The 9,096-nt window shown below is 42.9% G+C and overlaps 1 pseudogene; it reads left to right on the forward strand.

The window, feature by feature from the left end:
• The first annotated feature begins 289 nt into the window (after positions 1-289).
• On the forward strand, positions 290-1,991 carry LOC103275889 (annotated as a pseudogene).
• Positions 1,992-9,096: the final 7,105 nt, after the last annotated feature.

Raw genomic sequence — 9,096 nt, forward strand, 5'->3', positions numbered from 1 at the left:
TCACTTAACTATCCGAAGTGAGGCCAGAGATGTTAGCAAGGAGGCTGAACTTCCTGTGGTTGGTGGGGAGCAGAAAGGCAGCCGTGGCTTCTGCAAATGGGTTGAACCATGCGGGGCTTTGAAAACTTACAGAATTTGGGCAGCCTTCCCGTCCCTCCCACAATTCACAACCCTGGGATTCCCCTGGCTCACCTGACTGCCATAGCCAACAAGGAAGCAGCCTTTGATGGTGCAGTGGAAGAACATGTGATCATAAATGTACAAAATATGGAAAAAGAACACTCCTTTTCTTTATGATTTGGCAATGACTCATGCCCTGGAGTGGTCCAGCTTAACTGCACAGTGGCTTCCAGATGTAACCATACCGGAAGGGAAAGATTTCAGCGTTCATCGACTTGTCCTGGGGACACACACTTCGGATTAACAAAACCATCTTGTGATAGCCAGTGTGCAACTCCCTAATGATGATGCCCAATTTGGTGCATCACACTACGACAGTGAAAAAGGAGAATTTGGAGGTTTTGGTTCAGTTAGAGGAAAGATTGAAATAGAAATCAAGCCTAAACTTGAAGGAGAAGAAAACAGGGCCCGTTCTATGCTCCAGAACCCTTGTGTCATTGCAACAAAGACTCTATCCAGCAATGTTCTTGTTTTTGTTTTTGTTTTTTTTTTTGAGTTGGAGTCTCACTCTGTCGCCCAGACTGGAGTTCAGTGGCCGCTCCCGGCCACCGCAGCCTCAACCTGCTGGGCTCCGGCGATCCTTCCGCCTCAGCCTTCCGAGTAACCGCAATTACAGGCGCGTGCTACCACGCCTGGCTGATTTTTTGTAGAGATGAGGTCTTGCTGCCCCCGCAGGTCTCGAACCTGCGGGCTCAGGCAATCCATTCACCTCAGCCTCCCAAAGGCGCGGGATTACAGGCTGAGCCACCGAGCCCGGCTTGTTCTTGTTTTTGACGATACAAAACATCCTTCTAAACCAGACCCTTCTGGAGAGTGCAACCCAGACTTACGTCTTCGTGGACATCAGAAGGAAGGCTATGGGCTTTCTTGGACCCCAAATCTTAGTGGGCACTTCGTGCTTCAGTGACCATACCATCTGACTATGGGACATCAGTGCCGTTCCAAAGGAAGGAAAAGTAGTGGATGTAAAGACCATCTTTACAGGGCATACAGCAGTTGTAGAAGATGTTTCTTGGCATCTGCTCCATGAGTCTCTGGGCCAGTTGCTGACGAACAGAAGCTTATGATTTGGGATACTCATTCAGTTAATACTTCCAAACCAAGTCATTTAGTTGATGCTCACACTGCTGAAGTGAACTGCCTCTCTTTCAATCCTTATAGTGAGTTCATTCTTGCCACGAGATCAACTGACAAGACTGTTGCCTTGTGGGATCTGAGAAATCTGAAACTTAAGTTGCATTCCCTTGAATCACATAAGGATGAAATATTCCAGGTTCAGTGGTTGCCTCACAATTTTGAGACTATTGTGGCTTCCAGTGGTACTGATCGCAGACTGAATGTCTGGGATTTAAATAAAATTGGAGAAGAACAATCCCGAGAAGATGCAGAAGATGGGCCACCAGAGTTGTTGTTTATTCATGGTGGTCACACTGCCAAGATATCTGGTTTCTCCTGGAATCCCAATGAACCTTGGGTGTGTTGTTCTGTACCAGAAGACAATATCATGCAAGTGTGGCAGATGGCAGAGAACATTTATAATGATGAAGACCCTGAAGGAAGTGTAGATCCAGAAGGAATAGGATCCTAGATATGTCTGTAATTCTTGTGATTCTAGACTCCTCTTTTATTCCTCTCAACCCTGACTGATTTAACACTGGCTTTGAGACACACGGACTTTGTTCAGCTATCCCGCCACATAGATCCACCAACAATGCTATTAACCCAAACGGTGGGTATTTTCTAAATATTAACTGGGGGACTTGATTCAGCAAAGCCACAGACTTACATATAAATTTAATTCAGGAATTTTATAGTAACAGACCAAGATCTAAAGTAGCTACAGAAAGGGGATTATTTTTCTTCTTATGTTGTATCCCCATGTTTTTCAGCCTCATTTAAGTAAAGGCTAGAGTGAGTAAGGAATAGAGCCAAATGAGGTAGGTCTCTGAGCCATGAAGCATAAATAAATACTGGAAGATGTCATTTTTATTCAGGAAATAGGGGAGACTCAAGTCGTATAGATTCCTACTCTAAAATCTTCACTCCTGACTTTCCAGGATGCACATTTTCATATGTAGACCAGTTTCTTCTTGGTTTCTTCAATTAAGTCAAAACTACATGTTCCTCTTTCCCCATATATTTTTGCTTGTTAGTGTATTTCTTGAGCCATTTTCATATTGTTGTTTTCCTTTCTGTGAAATGGTGGTTTTTTTGTTTTTAAACTTGGGAGTACCAAGTTGTAAAGATGTATGTTTTTACCTGACAGTTATATCACAGGTAGACTGTCAGGTTGAGAAGAGTGAATCAATCACTTGTGTTTGTTTTTAAAATTAACTTAATCCTTGGTAAGAGTTGCTTTTTTTTTTTTTTTTTAGGAGTTAGTCTTTGACTGCTAGTTTGATGCCATCTCCATTTTGGGTAACCTGTTTTAATAGCAGGCCTGTTCCTCTCCATGACTAACTGTGTTAAGTGCTTAAAATGGGATACATTGTTTTTCTCCATAAAAAAATAAAAAAAAAAATGTACAGAATTTGGACAGTGGTATTACATTATCAGTAATAATAAAGATGGCAGTCATGAAGTGAGTATTTGATAGGTACAAAGCACTCTGCTAAGCACCATATGGAGATTTGTTCAATCTACAACTTCATGATAGATGCTAGTATAAATGTTTTGTGGATGAAAAAAACGAGTCCAGAGAAATTAAGAAACATGTACAGTCACACAGCTAGTGAGAGAGAATCCAGGATTTGAATACAAGTGGGTCCATCTCCTAAGTATCTACTTTTATCTTCTAGTGGTTGTTGAGAGATGACTCTCCTTGGGTCTCTGTGTTTATGCATATCTTTTTTTTATTAAAAATTGTGCATTTATTCTTTTTTTATCAATATTTTTTATTATGATGTTGTGGGGTACAGTTAAGGGTTAGGTATTCAATTATGTTTCATTCAGGCACCCTGTTGACAAGAGGTGTTTCCCTGTCCCCAGACAGATATTTGCTACTATTAATCCCACCCCCCCCATAGTTTCCCAGTACCGTCAGTCATTTTCTTATAGTATTACATTGGATATTCAAGGTCCATTATATGAGTGAGAACATGTGATATTCGGATCTTTGTTTCTGTGAGAGGTCACTCAGTATTATAGACTCTAGTTCCATCCAGGTTGCTGCAAAATTCATGATTTTGTTCTTTTTTATGGCTGCGTAGTATTCCATCTTGTATATGTACCACATTTTTTTAATCCAGTCCTCTTTTGATGGGTAGCATGGTTGCTTCCAGGTTCTTTCTGCATGTCTTATAAGTGGGCACTGCCTGCTATAGTCTCTTTTCAAAGATGTTTGTGTAGTGAACAGTCTTGGAAGAGAGCAACAATTTTTCCTTTCAGAACAAGGTACAAGCCCTGCTCATTGCTGATTATAAAAGATCCAGGTTTCTTAAGCACTGGGATCCTGTCCTGTAATGCAGGGGTCCTCAACCCTGGGCTGCGGTTTGTGGCCTGTTAGGAACTGGGCTGTACAGCAGGAGAGCGGTGAGTAAGCAAAGATCTGTTTTCTGTCAGTACAGCAATGACATTAGATTCTCATAGGAGTGTAAACCCTATTGTGAACTGCGTATGTGAGGGATCTAGGTTGTAGTGCTCCTTATGAGAATCTAATGCCTGATGATCCTCTTCCTACTGTTGAAAAATTGTCTTCCATGAAACCAGTCCTTGATGCCAAAAAGATTGGGGACCACTGCTGTAATGCAACTTCATTGCATGGGCAAGCGGCAGCTGACTGTCTTCCTGTTGCCATATGGGAATTGGAACTTGAGGAGGCAGCACCAAATACGGTGACACTTATGCTGCTTGCTGTGCCTGCCATGAGTAATACAGACCTTTGTCTCTGACCCAGGAGTCTTGTGTCTTCTGCCAGCATCCAAGAAATCATGCTAGACCAAGTTGTTAGTATGCAAGTATGGCAAAATCTCAGACCTTTCATAGTTCTTGACATTGGGTTGTGTTTGTGTGTTCTTGCACATGCGGGCCAAATGACGTGGGAATAAAGAAAGAGCCTGGATGAGAGGTACACCTTTGCAGGTCAAGGTACAGAAGTGGGAATGGAAGCCCTTATTGAAGGTAAGTATGTACATGGATTTGCCCAATATGAGAAGCTTGTGTGAGGGAGAGTGAGAGATAAAGCTGAAGGAATAAATTATGGTAGGTTCATGAATTTTCCACAAGCTGGCAACAAGGACATTATGAGGAAAAACTCCAGAGACAGTTGGAGCCTAGGAACGTTTCTTCAGTATTGCATAGGAATTTATTTATTTATTTATTTGAGTTGGCATCTCACTCCATCACCCAGGCTGGAATGCAATGGAATACTTGCAGCCACCTCAGTGTTGACCAGCTGGGCTCCAGTGATCCTTCTGCTTCAGCCTTCCAAGTAGCCGGAACTACAGGCACACATTACCACACCGGGCTAACTTTTTTTTTTTTTTTTTTTTGAGTTGGAGTCTCACTCTGTCACCCAGACTGGAGTGCAGTGGCCGCACCCAGCCACCGCAGCCTCAACCTGTTGGGCTCCGGCGATCCTTCTGCCTCAGCCTTCCAAGTAGCTGGAATTACAGGCATGTGCTACCACGCCCGGCTGATTTTTTGATTTATTGTAGAGATGAGGTCTCGCTGCCCAGGTGGGTCTCGAACCTGCGGGCTCAGGCAATCCACTCACCTCAGCCTCCTAAAGGTGCTGGAATACAGGCTGAGCCATCGAGCCCGGCTGGGCTAACTTTTTGATTTATTGTAGAGACGAGGTTTCACCAAGTTGCCCTGGCTGGTCTTGAATCCACGGGCTCAGGCAATCCACTCGTGCTAGAATTACAGGCTGAGCCACCGAGCCTGGCCGGAATGAATTTTAATGTAGTTTAACAACAGGCACTGATAACATACTTTGAGCACTTGGCCACAAGGTCACCAGCAGCCCACACCTCAGTCTGCCATCCCCAGCTGCCTCATGGTTTGTGGATCAGCTGTGGCCTTGATTTTCCCACTCCCTACTAGCCCCTTTCTCTGTTTCCAGACAAATCTGGGCTTCCAGAGAAAGCACTTAAGTAGCTTCAGCCCCCCAGTGCCTGGCAGAGGGCTGGTGTTTGAGACACTGCTTAGTCTGGACTACTGGTTTGCTTGAACTGTGGCTGAAGATGGCAGCCTGCCTGGGGCCCTTTTCCTGGTTAGCCAGCCTGCACCTTGGCCGACTGGCTGCCTCCAGTTTTTAACCTTCCCCACCCTGTACTGCAGCAGGTTCAAGTGGTTCCTAGCTGTTGTCTTTACCTGCCCAACTCAAGGTGTAACCTGCCATGCTTCATTCACCAACCCAGGATGGACAGGGACAGAGATGAAGAAGCCCTCGGGTGGCTGACCATCCAGCAAGACTGGAGGACAGCTGAGCTTGTTTATACAGCCTTTCCCATGGCATAGTGCACCCCTGGAACTATGTCTTCTTTTCCCCTTTCTTCCTGGTTTGTGAATGCATTCTTTCCTGCTCCAAAGCTTTAATTTTTTTTTTTTTTTGAGTTGGAGTCCCACTCTGTCGCCCAGACTGGAGTGCAGTGGCCGCTCCCGGCCACCGCAGCCTTGACCTGCTGTGCTCCGGCGATCCTTCCACTTCAGCCTTCCGAGTAGCCGGAATTACAGGCGTGCACTACCACGTCCGGCTGATTTTTTGATTTATTGTAGAGATGAAGTCTCGCTGCCCAGGCGGGTCTCGAACCCGTGGGCTCAGGCAATCCACTCACCTCAGCCTCCCAAAGGCGTGGGATTACAGGCTGAGCCACCGAGCCTGGCTCTTGCCCCAACTCTTAATTAATTAGTTACTTTTTTAGAGACAGGTTCTCGCTCTGTCACCCAGGCTGGAGTGCAGTGGCATGATTATAGCTCACTGCAGCCTTGTACTCCAGGGCTCAAGTGATCCTCTCACCTCAGCCTCCTGAGTATCTGGGTATACAGATACGTGCCACTGTACCCAGCTCTGCCTCAAACTGTTTATGGTCATGCTTCTCTACATTGGCATGGAGATGCACTTGGAATCTCAATTGACTATGAAGTTGGTATAGGAGTCACAGTGAGACTTGGAACTAGGGAAGTGCAGGGTGGAGACAGGGTGGCTGGTGGGTACTCTGCCTGTATCTCCCTGGCCCTCACCATCTCCATTCATGCCCACCCTGCTTTCAGTTGCTGGTAGTACATCTCTTTGCCTAAGGACTTGCTTCAGCTGCCAAGGTTCACTTTTGCTATGTGCCAGGCAGGCTAGAAATGCAAGAGTATTAACATCTTCAGGAAATACAGGGAAAAAAGAGTGGAAAAAAATGAACTATGTATCAGTGAATTATGGTACAACTCAAGTGGTCTATAATGTATGTCTAATTGGAGTTCCCTGAATGGGGTTGGGGAGAGGCATAAACATATTTAAAGAGATGGCTGCATCCTATTTCATTGAATTAGCAAACTATAATTTATTTAATCATTCCACATTGTTGGGCATTTAGGTTATTTCTAATTTTATACCACTAGAAATAGCATTCTAGTGAACACTATTGTACATTAACAAATATTTTTGTATCTTTCTATTTCCTTGGCATAGATGCCTTCAGGCATGTATGTTGGGCCAAAGGATATAGACATTTTAAAAAATTTTGATGTTTATTTTCAAATGCCTCTGCAAAAATTTGACCTAATTTATATTTCCACAGGAGCCCATTGAGGTGCCTATTACCTTCTACTTAGGCATGAATTGGTTGATCTTTGCCCATTTTATAGGCAGAATGGTGTTTTTATTGATGAAAAGTTGAGTACCACTTTTATTTCTCATTTACAGAGCTGTCTGCTTGTGTCCATAGTCCATTTAAGCATTGTGCTATCTGCCATTTTCTCACTTATATGTGATCTTTCCTTATGGGATAACTTTCATTTGTCATATATTTGTAAATATTTCTCCCAGTTTTCATATTTGTTTTTTGGCATTTTGGCTCAGTACCAATGATGGTTCATTTCTAATCATGTTTTGCACTGGTAGCATCAAAACCTGTTGATTGTGTTTTCCAGCCTATAGTTCATGCACCTGTTATTACATGCTATTGCTAGTGTTCAGAGTAATGAAGAAAAGAAGTATGTACAGTAAGTCCCCTACATACAAACCTTCAAGTTGCAACTTTAAAAGATGTGAATGTGTGTTTGCATGTCCAATCACATGAGTTAGTATATGTGTCTGGTGAGCATTGTTACATGTGTGCATCTTCTACAAGTTGTTGTGCTTTTATGTACTTTACTGTGTAGAGTACATTAGTACTGTATCTTTATTTCAAGCCCAGGATGTCTGGAAGCAAGTATAAGAGAAGTGGTGATGTAGCTGGTACAGTATAACCAATTGTGTTAGTTGAGTACCTAGGCTAACTTTGTTGGACTTATGAACAAATTGGACTTACAAACATGCTCTTGGAATGGAACTTGTTCATATGTAGGGACCGTACTGTATTCAATAATGACTTGGGCATGAAACTGCTGTATTAGTCGGGGTTCTCCAGAGAAATAGAACCAATAGTATATATAAATAGATATAAAGGAGATTTATTATGGAAATTGGCACATGTGATTATGGAGGCTGGATAGCCCAGTTTGCAGGGTGGACCAGCAACATGCAGACACAGGGAGAGCTTATGTGCCAGTGTGAAGGCAATTAAGCAGAAGAACCAATATTGAAGATTTAGTTCAAAAGCAGTCTGCTGGAGAATTCTCTTACTAGAGAGAAGGTCAGTCTTTTTGTTCTATTCAGGTCTTCAACTGATTGGTTGAAGCCCACCTGTATTATGGAGGGCATTCTGCTTTCCTGATTAAAATGTCAACCTAATCTAAAATCTACCCATTTAAATATTAATTGCGTCCATAAACACCTTCACAGAAACACCTAGAACAATGTTTGGTCAAATATCTGGGCCCCTGGTAGCTAGCTCAGTCAAGTTTGCACATAAAATTAAGCATCATGGCCGGGCTTGGTTGCTCAGCCTGTTATCCCAGCACTTTGGGAGGCCAAGGTGAGTGGATTACTTGAGCCCGTGGGTTTGAGACCAGCCCGGGCAACTTGGCGAGACTTCGTCTCTACAATAAATAAAAAATTAGCTGGGTGCAGCAGCATGCACCTGTAGTTCCAGCTACTTGGAAGGCTGAGGCAGAAGGATTGCCAGAATCCAGCAAGTTGATCCTGGGGTGGCCATGAGCGTGCCACCACACTCCAGCCTGGGCCACAGAGTGAGACTCCAGTTAAAAAAAAAATAAGCATCATAGTCACCTAGGAGCCAGCAGTTCCCAGTGATGTAAGAGGCTAATTCAAGCTTTGCCTCTGAATAAACAACTTAAACCTAAAAATGCTTGCCTTTAAGAGTCTCAAAATCATTTGGATAGCATTTTGTATGTAATAGAATGGGGTATAAATTTGTCTAAAATGAAGTCTCAGCTGTTAGAAGAAACATGACCTAAGTCATGGGAAGGCTATAACAGAGTAGAAGGAAAACACTTTGCTCTCATCTTTATTTCCAATTAATACAGTTGCAAACACACAGGTTTGTATCTGAATTTTCTTCAGTATTTTAGACTGAGTGGCTCTGAGTCTCTTCTTAACATTCATTAACATTTACTTTTACATTTAATCCTTATAATAATTCTTCTGTAAGGAAGATGGGAAACTATGATGATTTATACCAGTTTGTCTCTCAAACTCCAATTATTTGCTCACTACCTTCAACATTGTTGCTTTACTCTTTACTACATCTATATTATTATTTGCTTTAAATCTATGTTCCATTTAAAATTTGGATTTGTTGACTCTCTCTCTCTCTCTCTCTCTCTCTCTCTCTCTCTATATATATATATATATATTTTTTT

Source organism: Carlito syrichta, unplaced genomic scaffold, assembly GCF_000164805.1.
Source record: "Carlito syrichta isolate Samal-C Ts95f unplaced genomic scaffold, Tarsius_syrichta-2.0.1 Scaffold315806, whole genome shotgun sequence".
Taxonomy (NCBI): domain Eukaryota; kingdom Metazoa; phylum Chordata; class Mammalia; order Primates; family Tarsiidae; genus Carlito; species Carlito syrichta.